Source organism: Dipodomys merriami, unplaced genomic scaffold, assembly GCF_024711535.1.
Source record: "Dipodomys merriami isolate MVZ:Mamm:240054 unplaced genomic scaffold, mDipMer1.0.p SCAF_5, whole genome shotgun sequence".
Lineage (NCBI taxonomy): Eukaryota > Metazoa > Chordata > Mammalia > Rodentia > Heteromyidae > Dipodomys > Dipodomys merriami.
Genome location: NW_027206068.1, coordinates 66,085,565 through 66,102,411, shown reverse-complemented (window position 1 = coordinate 66,102,411; position 16,847 = coordinate 66,085,565).

Here is a 16,847-nt window from a genome sequence, read left to right as displayed (position 1 = left end):
CCAGCTGAAGAATATAACTTGACTTTCCTAGGCAAGAAATAATCATTGATCCTTTTAAATTTAACAACATAATCATACTGATTTTTTTATATATATCTATGAACAAAGTAAGGAAGAAATAGTCTGCTATTACATAGCAGACAGTGCTTTATGATTTGGACACACTTGTACCTTTCAGCTTGTAAGGTAAGTATCATTAATTAGTTTTGCAAATGGAAAAGCCAGTTGTGGATTGAAGTAAACTGCCTGTGGTTATTACAAACTTGGGCCCCATGTTAGGATCTCACACTAGACCATACTGTTTCATTTCCAGCACATCTGACCTCTTATTTCTTCCCAGCAGAAAGAACAAACAGGATGAATCAAAACTTTATTAGCCCATTTCTCTTTCGAAAACACTCAAAATGACAGCATAATTTAAAAATACTTATTCTAGCATCGCATGTATTTTGAGCCTCCAGTATTTTAAGTCAACAGGGATTATCCCCATCTAGCAGATTATAAATATGCAAGTGTATCTAACTATATGATTGATTTTAATTGCCACCTTCTCTGTTAATTTATAAGTCACATTCTAAACTGAATCAGTCTTTGAAGAGAAAAAGCCATTTTCTTTTTACATAAAAATTCTAAAGCAAACATAAAAGTGCCTCATATGTTCTAAGGAAGCAATGTTTCATACCATCTTAATATAGAGCCATCTGAGAGGAGACAGGCAACTAAAACCCCTAATCCTATGGCAATTCTGGAATCAAGGAATTCTAGAATAATCTAGATCCTTTGAAAGCCAGTCCTAAGGGGTGTGGCCTTTTTCATATCACTTCCATATTAATGCCCTGATTCTATTATCAAATGGAAATAAGTTTGAAGACTCTTCCACACTCATAAACTAGGACCAAGAATAAATTGCACAGCCTTGCTTTCCTTATATATGAATCATCGACAGCTTGTAAATCATCAAAGGCCTGGTTTTGGTTTGTTAGTTTGTTTGTGCCAGTACTGGGGCTTGAACTCAGGGCTGGGCACTCTCTCTTGGCTTTATCACTCAAGGCTAGTGCTCTAGCACGTGAGCCATAGCTCCAGCTCCACTTTCAGCACTCTGGAGCTTAATTATAGATAGGAGTCTCGTGGACTTTCCTGCGCAAGCTGGCTTCGAACCATGAGCCTCAGATCTCAGCCTCCTGAGTAGCTACGATTCCAAATGCGAACCACCAACATCCAGCCTCATCAAAGGCCTGTTTTGAAGAATAAATATCTCAGTCCACGTAAAAGTCTTTGTCTGATGTCTAGTCCAAAGCATGTGCTGTTACACTGTATGTGTTATTATAATCCCACATTTAGAAACCACAGAATCATATCTCAAAGGTACTTCAGCAATGATCTGATTTGGGGATTCCACATTAACAACCATTAAGGTGTAGACAGAAGGAATATAACCAAGGTCACACAGTGAATCCATCCCAGGCCTAGGACTGTCACCCACATCATTGAGATTCTGGTCTGTCCTTCTCTCCACTATTACACGTTCTCTCCAGTCTGCCAGCGAGACCGTGCCTGGTTTTACAGCAGATGTGCGGAGGTGCTGTCTGGCATAAGTGTCTGTAGCTGAAACTCAAGCAATTTCGATGTGCCCAGGGGAATGGGCAGAATAAATCAAAGCTCGCTGTGGACTGGTGTCCATGGAAGAATCAGGCCCATTTATCACATGTACTGCTCTCTCTCCCCTTTGTATTCAATGGGATTTACAGATCTTCTTTTCACATAGGAAACAGACTTCTTTGAAAGACAGGTAGTCTGAGACGCATGCCCTGAACTCCAGAGTAAATAGCAGCCGAAGCAGCTGTGCCAGCCCCCGCCCCGCCGAGGAGCATCCTTTCGACTGACAGGGAGCTGCTGTGGGCATCTGATCTGTCAGCGTCTTCACTCCTCCAGAATGAGCAAATAGTCTGCACCCTGATCCACGAGGAGGAAAACAACAGCATCTTTGCTACCAACCCTGCCATCAACACACATGCCATAGCAGTTCAGGACAAGGAAATGGCCTCAGGAAGGCGGCTTCTGTTTTCTACATGAATCCCGGTGTGGATCAGAGGCTCGCATGGAGGAGAGGAAAAACCTCCACTCCCACCACCACCCAACTCTCCCAGCAGCAACACATGCGAAGCGAGCCATTGTCAATAGAGAAGCACTAAGCTCTTTCAACATGAGAAGTACAGGAGTAGAAATACTACTACTACTACTACTACTACTCCAAATGGATGAGTATCACAATTCAAAAGATATTTGGAGATTTTTCTGCTTATGAACCTCCGCAAGTGCTGGCTGCAGCGCCTTGACTATTTTATTCTTAGGTATTAAACTAGAATTCTGAATGAGGTCATTTCTAAAGTCCCTTTCATTCTGAGTAACATGGTAACACATCACCATTCTCTTTAATGTTTAACCCTGTCTCCGTGTGTGTGTGTGTGTGTGTGTGTGTGTGTGAGTGTGTGTGTCTGGGATCATTTGCTAGCCTGTAATAGGTATAGTTTATATTTGTCCAGGTGGAGTCTTTTTAGGCCCTCGGGTAATTTTCTAGAATGGTTGAAAGCTATTTAGTCTCTAGATATACTTCGGAGATAAAAGTTGCATCTAAAAATCAAAACCTGAGACATTGAATAATAACAATAATAATTTGCCCTAAACGATTTTCTAACTTCCCTCCAAATTCCACATTCTGCATTTTCTATAATCCTTACATAGCCATAAAGACTGGACTTTTTCTGTTCCCTGAAATCCTATAATTCAGAGGGGCAATGGATGTTGCCAACAGATGCCCAGTGTTACTGAAAACTTGACGATAGATCTTTACTCTTCTGGAGCTACTTTAAGCGGTATGTATAGTACAGGTAAGTACTTTAAAATCTGAATGTCTGGCCGACTATTTTTGCTATTCTCTTTTCTTCAAAGACAATTACTGTATTTTAAAAATAAAAACTATAAATAATCCACACATTAATTCTTCTGTGTGTAGGACATGACTTATTTTCTCTCTATCTCTACTGAGAAAACACCAAGAGGAAAGTTATTTAAAATTATGCAAGAGAAAATGAGCTACAAACACGCAATTTTGGCTAGAAAGTTTGTAAAAATGGATTTGATTTCAAAAGACTCAGCATATATGGATTTATTTATAGATTTGTTTTGCATATTGATGCCTAGCACAGCACACTGTAACTTTTGAGACCTGAGTACTCATTTAACTAAAAAACAACCACTTCCGGCACTGAATTTTATTATATTTGAAAGGTTAACATATGCAGCCTTTCCAGTAAACTTATGAGCTCATTATTCTGTAGACTTATAAATTATCAATTTTTTCAAGAATATAATACTGTTAGTTCTATGCCTGGCCAATTCCAATGCATTAGAGATCAAATATGCTCGTGAAAAGGTGTCATCAACATTGCCAGTATCTTCATTACACTGTTGCATCAAAGTTTCATGATGAAATTCATCCTGGCTGTATCTGGCCTTGACAAGTGCACTAAAAAGACTTTGGGATGCTTCTTTCCAGGTAGCTATAGGTAAGGCTATAGTAGTCTATCTTCTAGGGTCCAGAAACAGCAGAACATCCCAACAAATTCTGTAATTCCTCAGTTTTACACTAACTACTAGAGTTCATTCATGTGAGATAACATAAGAAATTACTGTGAGATTAAACTAGCAAAAAGAATTAAGTATATGTCAGTTATGAATGCTTACAAAAATCATTGGGCCGTTGATAGTATCACAATATGATAAGGAGATATGAAAAGGTTGTTCATGACTAAACAATGGATGAAACCTTTGGCAGAAGCACAGAGTAGCTCAGACCTTTGGGTCTTCCTCCAGAATCCTCTAGTCCCTCCTTTCTAATGTGTAGATGAAGAGAAGCTGTTGAATCTTTAAAAATATGGATTCGAAGGGCTGGAAGCATGGCTCAAGTGGTAGAGTAGCTGCCTTGTGAGTTCAAATTCTAGTGCACCGCCCTGCTGAGATCACAATAGAGCCAAAAAAAATCTTATTCCCCCCAATAAAAAAGGGAAATAAGATTAAAAACCTTCTCAGATAAAAAAAAATATGGCTATGAAATGACAAGGTTGAGGCTAGTTTGTTCTCTGTTGGACTAAATTACTTTCACCATGGAGATCTGTATTCACTTATTAAACTATAGTGATGTTAGCCATGAAAGAACTCAAAGAGAAGCTACTGGAAAGTTATTAATCAAACACCTTTCAGCATTCAGACCAAGTTTGAGCTTGTTTGCAAATACATGTAGAGAAACAGTAATACTTGGGAGTTTGGGGTAGAAGACTTAGTAGAAATATTGGCCTAGTAGTAGATCTAAATAGCAGCAGCATATAGGCTGCTCTAGACCTATCATAATTAACCCTAACACCATGAAAAACAATATTGCTCAATAAATACTAGTATACTTACCCCATAACCATATAATAATAATACATACTCAAAACAGTAACATACTCAATAAAGCTTTTTAAAATTTATTTAATATAATTATAAATCAATGAAGGTACTGATTTAAATATATGTCTACAATCAATGAAGCTGCTGATTTAAATATATGTATAGGGTGGGTGAGCGTGATATTATTTCTTTCTAATTTTATTTTATTGTAATGCTTTACAGGGGGTTGCAGTAAGATAATGAGTACATTTCTTTTATTATTTATTTATTTATTTTTATTTATATTTTGTTGGTCATGGGGCTTGAACTCTGGGCCTGAGCACTGTCCCTCAGCTCTTCAGCTCAAGGGTAGCGCTCTACCACTTGAGCTACAGTGTCACTTCCAATGAATACATTTCTTGTTGAACATTGTTACCCCTGATATTATTCTTAAGAGTCAAAATTCATCTAGGATTTAGAAGTTAGATGGTATCTACCTGGGGAAGTGTAGCTAGCTATGAGAGGAATGTGTAAGACTTTTAAGAATATTGACAGGGGGCTGGGATGTAGCTCAGTGGCAAAGCGCTTGCCTAGCAAGTGCAACGTCCTGGGTTCGATCCCCAGTACCAAAAAAGAAAAGACAAAAAAAAAAAAAAAAAAAAAAAAGAATATTGACAGGCTGGGAAGGTAGCTCAGTGGTAGAGCGCTTGCCTTGCATGCCTGAGGCCCTGGGTTCGATTCCTCAGCACCACATAAGCAAAAAGAAAAAATCCAGAAGTGGTGCTATGGCTCAAGTGGTAGAGCGCTAGCCTTGAGCTGAAGAGCTGAGGTACAGCACCCAGGCCTAGAGTTCAGGCTCCACGACCGGACCCCCCCAAAAAAAAGAATATTGATAAAATCCTACCTCTTGATTTGAGTGCTTACTACATGGATTTTCAGTTCGTGAAAATTCATATGGGCACATCTCATACATGGAGATATTTTCAAACAGAATATCAGCAAAAAGCAGGAAATAAAACACTCAGGTATGTTTTGGGTGGTCCACAAATATCTACATATCTGTATCACGATTTTTAGCCTTTAAAAGGGGGCAGAAGAATAGTAAATATTTACTGGGACTGGATTACTTGATTGTAGCAATTCTGAAGTGCTTCTAATGGCCTTATAAAGGTAAGTTTGAATGAGATAAACCAGGGCAGAGATTCATTCATGATCCAGGTGCTTGTAGTAGCAGGGTAATGGCAGGAATCTTGGATATATTCAATGCTAGCAAATGGCAGATGGATGCAGCATGTAATGGCATTGCATCACATGGTATAAAAATTCTCCTCACAAACGAGTTTCAGTATTTCTGATTGCACCAAGTAAAGCATCTCTACTTGACATCTTCCCTATACTGACTACTGTCCCTTTCCAGTGAAGATAGAACTGGGATGCAATAGTGCTCTTGGAATTAAGTTGTTTTATTTTGGTTTATTTTCTTTTTTTTTTTTTTAATTGTATTTTATTTTATTTGAGAACATACTGTACAGGGGGGCTACAATTACATGGGCAGGATAATGCATACATTTCTTACCAAGCATTGCAGCCTCCTCCTTTGTTTACCCTTCACTTCCCTTCCCCGCCTCCCCCCTCCCCCCACCCAATTTTACCCCCCTCCCCCCACCCAATTATACCCCCCTCCCCCCCCACACCGACATTGTAAAGCTGTTTTTTTTTTTTTTTTTTTTTTAATTTTTTTTATTGTAGAGATACTATACAGAGGGTTACAGTTACATGAGTGAGGTAATGAGTACACTTCCACTTCCTCTTGAACATTGTTACCCCCTCCATTGTTTTCCCCCTACCATCCCCTCCCTCCCTCCCTTCCCCAAGGTTCTTTTTTTTTTTTTTTTTTTTTTTGATCGTGATTAAGTGATTACTTAATTTCCGGAAATTCACAGTATTGTGGAATAATGATGCTCATTTAAAGTCACAAGTTCATTCTAACTTTCCTGGAGCAAATTGTCTATCACAGTCTATAATATATAACGGTGCTCATATGTTATATACCATATATGTGATCAGCAGCATGGGGATATTTAGTAGTGGTTCAACCAGATGAGTGGGAGTTTGTAAAGCTGGTTTTGACATGACATTTTGTACTTCTCATTGTTGCAACAGGTCCACCTGAATCCTTAAACGACTTGTTTGTCCCCATCTCCTCCACATGTTATACTGACATCAAATATAGTGAAAGCGGGGGTTACACTGTGGGGGAGGGACATACAAAGCAACAAAGAAATAATCTTATAAATGCGTTAGAAACACATGCATGAAAGAAACGAAAACATTAAAATACATATTTAAGGGTTCATTTTCCTAACATCACATTATCTGACCTTTTCCGCTTGACTCATACCTATACTAGATATTGCAAATAAGGGAAACCATGGGACCTATGCTTCTTTGGGCCTGGCTTACTTCACTTAATATAATTTTTTCCAAACCTTTCCATTTCCTAACAAATGGGGAAATGTCATTCTTTCTGATGGAGGCATAGAATTCCATTGTGTATATATACCACATTTTCTTGATCCATTCATCTACTGAGGGGCATCTGGGTTGGTTCCATATCTTAGCTATGGTAAATAATGTTGCAATAAACATAGTTGTGCTGGTAGCTTTAGTGTGGTCTTGTTTGTAAACATTTGGGTAAATGCCCAAAAGTGGGATTGCTGGATCATAGGGGAGATCTATGTGAAGTCTTCTGAGGAACCTCCATACTGCTTTTTTTGGTTTATTTTCATGGTACCCATTCATGTGTGATATCTGATGACAGGTTTCCCCAGAAGATATGATTGTAAAATGTCCTTTTGAAATAACTTTTTTTAATTTTTGTCAGTTGTGGTGCTTGAACTCAGGGTCTGGGCACTGTCCCTGAGCTTTTTTGCTCAAGCTTAGCTTTCTACCACTCTGAGCCATAGATAGCTCCACTTCTGGATTTTATGTGGTTAATTGTAGATAGAGTATCACATACTGTCCTGCCCATGCTGGCTTCAAACCTTGAACCTCAGATCTCAGCTTCTGGAGTAGCTAGGATTATAGGCATGAGCCACCAGTGCCTGGCTAGAAATAACTTTTGAGAACAATAGTTTGCCATTTCACAGAGAAATGTGAAGCAATATACAATATAATAACTTGTCCCAGGACAGTTTGTTTGTAAGGAGAAGTCAACCAAAGGCAGAGATCCAATGCATAGATGGGTTTGGTCAGCATTCCTTTCCAGCAGTAGGGATTATTCCAGAATAATCAGTCATCAATGATGCTTCAGGCTTGGGAAAAATGAAGCACTATAATAGTTTGCTGTTGATGCACACATATATAGATATATCATAAAATAACCTTTCTTCAAACATAATCTTCCATGGTCTAGGATATACTCTGAAGGCTCTTGGCCTTGAATCGATGCTGTTTTTAAGAAAAAAAAATGCAAATTGTATTCCATTTCTCCAGAAAACAATAAAAAGGAAATAGAAGTACTGTCAATGCTTTCCTGAATACTGCAGGGACCTGCGAAATGAGGCTAAAGCTTCTGCTGCCAGGTGAGCAGGGACACATCTCACATCAGACAAAAGGAAGAGAGGAATCGCATGTTCCCACCTTAGTTCCTGGTAGCTCAGGGAACAGAAACCAGCTTTCATCAATAGAGAAAGTAGCTTTTTTATCTCGGAAGATACCAACTCCACAAGACAGGGCCAAAGGTGACAGTGTGTTTCTGCTTGGTCATTTTCTGAGTGCAGTGGTTGGGGAAGGACCATTTAACTCTTTTGTTATTTATTTAAGCAATAAACCCAGAGGTGAAGACACTGACTTCCAGAAAACTTTAAATTGACCTCCTACTGGCTCTATAAGCAAGAGAAAGAGAATGAACAACACCCAGAAGAGTGAGTCATCCTGCAGAGAGCTTGCAAATACCATGTGTTTGCCTTTCTTTCCCCTTTAAGGGCTGTATAATCTGAAGAAAAACCAACAGATGTATGTACCCAAGGAAGCTGTATTAAGTTGTCCTTCAGGGTTATGATTTTTTGCTGCTTGTTTGCAGGAGGGAGACATCAAAATCACATATCCATATATATAAAATAATAGACTTCACTTAAGCGTGAATACTAGAAGATTAATGTATCATGCTTTTGTTTGCATTTCTAGTCTCAAATGTAATGGCTCAGCTAAGTACCTTCTGTTTTTATTAATGTTTCCAGAAAATGAAAGCGATAGCTGGGTCTGTCTTCAGGGTATGCAAATTTTATGAAATCCAAATACATTTGAGAAATGTAAACACACTAGTATTGACTAAAGGACTCCAATGAAGGAAGGAGTTCTGATTTGAAAATTTTCAGAAGAACTGCTTTCTTTTGCATAGCTTTAAAATCTACTCAGGTAAAGCATTTCATTTACTAGACCTAACTTTATTAGTTCAATATGTTACAATTTTTATTTGACATAAAAATCTATTACATGGTGATTTTTTATTTTGCACAATTTCGTTTAGTAATAGAGCAACGTTTAGGCCACAGCTCTGATTCATTCAGAAGGCACTGATTTTCTTATGGACCCTGTACAGTGCTGGCCTTAAAACTCAGAAGACTAAAGCAGAGACCCAGTATTAATAAGATCTAGTACAGCAAAGAGATAGAACAGGATGATCAAGCTGCAGTATTACTTTTAACCAAAAAGGAAGTCTTGAATGACCTGGAAATATGTAAGACAGTAGGTAACAATGGGTTAGAGAATTACTATAGGTAGATAGTTTTAATTCAAAATATCAATGAAGGTTAGTTGGGTGAAGAACCATGCACAGCATCCAAAGCAGGAGTAGCAGCGTCAAAGCACAGATTTCCACATGTTCACCAATATAAGACATCTACAAGTGGTGCAAGCTGGGTGGAACCCGGAGTCCAGGAGTTACAAGGTAGAATATGAACAGCCCAGATTATTAAAGATCCGTGAATAGCAATAGAAAGCCTTACGTGATATGTTCACAGGAACATACCATTATTAAATTTGTTCTCACAGAACAAAACAAAGCAACCTCTGGCCAAGAGAATAGCTTACAGGAGGGAAACACTTGGATATGGGTAGCTTAGTTCAGAGATCAAGCAATTTAGAAACTCCACTCAAGTCAGGTGATAGGTTACTAAATGTCTAGAGCACAGGCCCAACTTAAGAGCTTCCACAGAGAAAGGAGGTTTGTTAACACAGCATAGACACACCACTGGGAGATGGCAAAGCAAGTAAGTATGTTGGCCCATCTTCAAGCTATAGACATGGGCTTCCTGTTTAAGTATTTAAGTAGAGAAAGCACTGGAGCAAGAAGTGTGCAGAATTAACTAGTTCCAGGCAATGCATGGCCTGATGATCATTATCTCATTTCTAGTTCTCTGAGTGATTCCCAAGAAGTTGTTAATCTTATCATTACTTGAGGGGAGCAATCTGGTTCCTAGGAGATAGTTACTCCTGCTCCAGAATGCATCTCCTTCTGATAGGTTGATTGACCTCTTTGGGGATGGTCTGCTCCTCTAGGCTCTACCGTTTTTTTTCCCTTGGGGTTGTGTTAGTCACTCATCTTAAACATGTTATCCATCAATCCTGTCCTTCCTGCAACCCAGGTTGATGGTAAGGGAAAGAGACTCAGAGAAAAGGAGACCCATAAAATGGAGGCCGGGATGCCAAGCTTTTCACCTGTTCTTAATGAATTCATGAGTGCAAATAACGAGGTGATGCCTTTTAGTAAACAAATTCTTTCTAAATACCTGAAATAAATATGCTGAGAAGAAACGAGGCCTCACAAAGATGAAATACACTTCAAGATGAAGTGAGCTTCGTGTTTTGAGGTTTGGCCAAGGTACTAAGCATTAATGAAGTTCAATGTCAAACATGTTGAATGGCTTCGTATATGCACTCCTTTTTCACAGAATAGCAAAATATGAGGAGTTATGATCCTCTGAGAAACCTTGTTATCACTTTGTGTAAACTACAGATCACAGATCAGTTGTATTTTGGAGTTGAGAGAGAAGGCTCTTGATGATGACAGAAATAGCCCAATTTATTCAGGGACTGCAAAACTAAGAGTCATGCTAGATTCCTAGACTTCTCACTAGATGCTGCACCTCCTCCTCTTTACCCTGTCTTTCAGGGTGGCAGTGATAGTCCTAAGTAATAGATAAAGCAATCCACCTTCTCCTCCTCACTTTTTGCCTCTTCAGTCACCCAGATTTCAGACTATTTAGCCCATTCTTACCTTAGAAGTATCCTTAAGACAAATCACATTTGTGTGAACCTGTCCTCTATGCCAGTCCTAGGCATGCTTGGAGGTTTTCAGTGATAGGAACCCAGAGCCCAGAATTTCACAACAGAGAGGGGAAAGGTGTGAACACGTCCACATATCACCCAATCTCTTGGCTATTTTGAAATCTACCTACATCTTCCCCTTCTGTGGTTCAGATATGACTCCTTCTTAAGACCTTTACAGGTACTGCCAATGGTGGGGCCACTTCCTCTTCTCTCCCCTGATGTATCTGAGTCCCAGGAATTGATTATGGCAGAAGCTGGCTGATGGTCCTTCATTCTGCTGAACTCTGTTTTCCACCCCCCAGCAGAAACAATTTTGACTTGTTGATGCTTCTTTTTGAGAACCGAACCTCAAACCTTGTTGAATCCGGTTCCTAACACATGATTGCTGAAAGCTGGTCAAGACTTTGAGTCACAAAACAATGAAGAAGGTGTCATGGGAGAAGATGCAGAAAAGAATCCAATGGACATCTCACAAAATCAGGAAGAGAGAGGGAAGGGGTGGTAGGGGAGGGATGGGGAATCATGATGAAAGGAATGGCATTGATCAAGCTGCATTGCATCCATAAACTGCCTTGTTAAATGGAAACTCCTTTGTACAACTACTTAAGGATAACAATAAGAAGGCAAAGGGGACATTCCATAAGAGAAAAGAGAGTGTGAGATAACATTCGAATCCGACTTAGAAAAAAACAAGATTTGGATGTACAGAAACAGAGTGAATAAGGTATTGCATGCAGAGGGGTTAGTGTGAGCACTATTAAGTATGTCACAGGAGATCTCAAGCCAACGCAGAGAAGGAAAGTCAAGGCTTAAGCTGCCAGAACAGAATACCACAGGCTGGAGAGTTTACTTCCGGCAGCTGAAAGTCTGACATCAGTTTGCCAGCAAGTCTGATTGTAGTGAGGGCCATCTTTCTGCCTCACAGACGGCTGCCTCCTGGTCATGTTTTCTAGTGGCAAGGTTGGAGAGGAGGGAGAAGTGGAGGGGGGAAACACTTTCTGATGTCTCTTCTTAGTTGAGTAGTAATATAAGTGTCTTACCCTCAGGACCTTAAACACAATTATCTCAAAACCTCCACATCTCTAAATGCCATAGCATGGAACTCAGAACACCAGTATTTGACTTTGAAGAAGACAGAATTTAGTCCATAGGAGTTAAGAGGGAAAAGGGGGAAGAGTTATCAGTATCACATTAAAAGTTTTGCAGATCAAGTCAAGAAGTTGCTCCGGCAGGATCAAAGACGCTCTCAGGAAGAAACGTCACTGTGGCTGATGAGAACAAAGTCCACACATTAGTATAATACCAGAAAGGGATGCTACTAAAGAAATCAGGCTTTTATCTTAAGAGAAAAGCATGCTCCAAATAGAACTTTTGGAGAACTATTTCAATTGAGCCCATAGGATTTTGATTCAGAAATGGCCCACTAAAGAATGAGGGAGTTAAATCAGGCAATCTTGACCTTCCCATTGGTGAGAAAAAGATGACTTAGGGTTAACAATTAAAGTTTGAATCCTGTGTGCTAATTCATAATGCACAAAACTCCTTCAACTTAGAAAACTCAGGGGCGTTGCCAGGCACCAGTGGTTCACACCTGTAATCCTAGCTACTCAGGAAGCTGAGAACTAAGGATCATGGTCTAAAGCCAAGGCAGGAAAGTCTGTGAAACTCATATCTCCAATTAACTACCAAACAATGCCGGAAGGGGAGCTGTGGCCCAAGTAGTATAGCGCTAGCCTTAAGCAAACTAGCTCAGATACAATACCCAGGCAATGAAGCCAAGCCCAAGGACCAGTGCACACACGCACACTCCCACACATGCACACATAAACGTGTGCACACATGCGTGTGCACACACACACACACACATATGCACACACACGCCACACACCCCCTTGGTTGTCCTTAAGGCTCTTCACACTCAACAATTATGATTTACTATAAGCATATACAGTATGGCTTCTTTTACTAATGCTCTAGAATATTCCAGTGTTCTTGTTTTTAGGGCTTCCACTTGAGCTTGGCTACTTCTTTAGCATTTTGGCTGTAGTCAAACTCTCAAACATGGAACATGCTGCCTCTGATATCACAGGAATTGAAGCAGGTGTTTAACCACCCTTAAGACAGTGGCTCCAGGACCAGTCATTTGCCATAAAGGCCTATATGGTCTTACAAGGGATTTAGATTTTTACCTTCATGGCCATCTAGCTTTAGATGATTGTGTTTAGATGACATATGCAAAGTAATGGGAGCCATTTCCTCTGTAGATCCACTCTGAAAAGGAAATCATGAATATTCACCTGGAATGTTCCAAGGTAACCATCGGAATAAAGCAAAATAGGTGGACAGTATAAATGAAACAAGAATGTCAGAATGTTGATAAATGTTGACATTTCATATGTATGCAGATGTACATAGGGTGGTTTGATAGACGATCTTACTACTTAAGGAATGGATGTTTACACGTTTCAGAGTTAAGAATTTGTAATGGACTGTTTGGACTCTGGCAAGCAATGTATATTATGAGAAGTCGATGATGTGTCAAGAGCTGAGGATACCCACTGGCTGCCTGGCTAGCGAAAGTTAAACCTTCCCCTGCTCTTCTTTATGGAAGATCACACTGCAGGAAAGCCCGCTACAGCACTGTACTCCAGTGGCAGGCACGTTTGGGAAGCCACCTTTGTGTTATCTGCCCTGCTGGAAACAGCAGTAGCAATGTGTTTGAATGGTCTTGACAGTCAACAGAGACTTGCTTCTTATTTATTTATTTATTTACTATATCAGATAAGGCTGTCAAAGTGAGAAATCGAGTTGTATTACATCTCTGCCCACATTAAATCTTTTTATAGGGAGATAAATTCATTTCTCTATTTTGGAAGGCAATATTGTTTCCATTGCATAACTTCTGTGGGTCTGAGGATTATACACTTTCTTTTTTTTTTTTTTTTGGCAATGTCCCTGGTCGACTGTAATAGAGGCCAGCAGTGGGGGTTGTAACGATTTCATCCAACTACCTCGTCCTCTTACTAGAGCTGGATTTCAGGAATCACAAAGTCCAAATCAATTATTGAGCCTCACAAAGGAACAGCAAGACAGCCCAGATAAAAGTGCTGGCAATGGCTTTAGAAATAAAAATATAACCAGGTCTTACATGGGCCTGCCCAAATACCCTTGGGACAGTGAGAGGGACACAGGGCCTGAGCTCAAAGATCTGACCCTGGCTCTACTCAGATTTTGGATGAGTGTATCTCCATAGCTCTTGTAAATCACCACAGGTCTTCCAAAGCCATCACTTCCCTATTCCCATGCACTTTCCCGACCCCCAAGAACAGCTGCCAGGAAGGAAGTGTCATTGGATGAAGCTCTGGAGCCGGTGACTAGCGCTGCTAGTCAGCACCCCTGGCTGGAGAAGGCAGCCTGTTTCCCCTGGCTCCTAGCAGCCTTATGCTTGTTTGTTTTTACCCTAAGGCTGATTCACTATTTTTGGATTTGCATATGTTCCTTTTTCTTTCTGGGCTTTCATGGTCAAAAAACCAAAAAAAACAAAACAAAACAAAAAGGCAAAAGATATGATCTTTCTAGAATACTATCAGCTCGGTATGAGGCATGTTAGCACAGCGGATGGCCAAGTTATTCCAAAACTGTGGTAGATGACTGGTAATAGGGTTGCCTATCACCAGGCACATAGTTCATCTCTGGTCACCCTGGCAGGATGTTTCATTAGAATCCTTTCATCTCTTCCTTAAAACCTGAGTTCTATCAAATATGATGTGCAAGAAATGTAGCAACAGATGTCTCTTAGCCATGTCCTCAGTAAGACATATTAGGGACATTTAAAGACAGAGCAGTGGCTGAGCCTAAGCAAGTCCAGAGGTGATTTTTACCACTCCACAGGGAGAAGGGCTTACCCCAGGTACAGCAGTGCACACCGGAAAGATGTTCCTGGAGATGGACTCAGCATGTATCTCACCCTACATATTCATCAGGCACTGGGGCAGAGATGGCTGGCAGCCTCTCTTGACAATGAGTCAAGAGTGGGAGCTTCCCAACCGGAGATAAGACTACTCCTATATGAAGTGTCTGCAGTTTGCATCAGCTCTGTCTTGCCTGAAGAGCCCATTGAGAAACTTCCAGGATAGGAAAGGCAGAGAACCTAGTAAAACAACAGGAGACAAAATATTTGTCTAGCTCACTGACTACATGCCTTTGCCATCTGTTTTTTTCTGCATGCTGTTTCATTAGACCCATAGTTTTTTACAGAACCATCTTCATACCCTTTGGATATGAATAACTTACAATTATAGTAAGCGTGTTTCCAGTTATTTTAAAAGCAATTATGTGTTCCTTATTTCTTCTCCCTGGCTATAGGGACTTGATTGATCACAGACATTCAGTTGTAATAATAGGCTAAGGAAGGGGTCAACCACTCCTGAGAACGAACTAAATGATTATTCATGAATGAGAGTAATCAATGCAGGTTATTCTATCAATAGCTATAGCTATAGCTGAAGAGCTCAGGGACAGTGCCGAAGCCCAGAGTCCAAGCCCCACGTCTGACCAAAAAATAAATAAAATAAAGAAATAACTACAGTTTTTGCTACTGTACTGTATTAGAGGCAGATGTTAAGCATAATTGGGGGAAAAACAATAGATGTAGCAAATTAAAGAGTTTTTAATTCCATGTGTGGTAGTTCACACCTGTAATCCTGGAGACGTGAGAGGTAGAGATCAGGAGGATTGTGGTTTGTGGCCAGCCGTGGCAGGCAGGAAGTTTGTGAGATCTCAACCAAAGCTGGACATGTTAACAAGTATCTGTTATCCCAGCTAAAAGGCAAGCTAAAGCCAGAGGATCTGAGTCCAAACTGTCCTGGGCAAAAGACAAGAATATTTCTTAAAAATAACTAGATAGAGACACAAGTGGAGGAGCCCCTGTCTTGTGAGCATGAAGTCCTGAGTTCAAACTCCAGTACGAGAAAACAAGAATAAAAAAGAAAAATATTAGGGAAATATTACTATTATTTATTATATGACCTTTTCTCTAATATATTGTGTGGAATATTGGGCAGAGCCTTTTGTAGACCCCACTATCTCCCAAACTACTATTTCAAAATTGAAAAGGACTTTCTTCTTTCAAAACCTTAATTTCTAGAGAACTTTACCCTGGAGTAACATTTGCTACCCTATTATTGTTAGAAAGATGAATCTAAGATTTTTCCTAAAATGTATTTTTAACCATGCATTCTAATTAAGTATGGATCTTTGAAAAGAGAGAGAAATCAAGATGGGAGAAATAAGATCTTCTAAGTATTAGATAATGTGAGGAACATTTTGTCAAAATTTCTGCACAAAGCAGCTCAACAGAAGTGAATGTTCTAGAGCAAAGGGCACTTGAACTTGAAACCTGAGTAATCAAGAGCTATCAGACTATCAAAGAAGGGATGGATTACTCCAGACAGTAGATTAGAAAATGCTTCTAAAGAATTGGAACAAGATCACTCCCGTTGGAGGGGGACAAAATTGGTATTTGCTCAAGTGTTATTAAATAAAAATCATCCATTAGAATGGACTGGCTTATATTATAAAAAAAAAAACTAAAGTGCTGGTAACATAGTATATCAGAATTTTTTTGAATTTATTTGTTCTTAATAGTATGCATGCAGAGTAGATTAGCTGGTTGCTCTGTTCACCAGAATTTCCCAGGGCCCTATAGAACTGAGAGGGAATAGGAACAGGGCCTTCATTGTATTTCCTGGATCCTCTTGGAAGTGACATGTGAGACTTCTCATATTTTATTGTCCAATAAAGTCAACTTTAAAATACACTATCACACTTCAGTCCACCCCTGAGATGGGAGGTTGAAAAGCTGTACATTTTTAATAAACCTTGAAAATCAGCATGAAATATGTGTTTCCTATTTAGCCATTGTTTCTTTAGGGTATAACCACATGATTGAGAAACTGAGAGCCTTGGAGTAGAACAGTTACCACAAATTCAAAGAAGAAAGGAAACTAGAGACAGAAGAACAAGAAAGGAAACCAAGTGTGGATTTTAGGGGACAAAAATCTACTCACTTTCTCAATTGTGGAGGG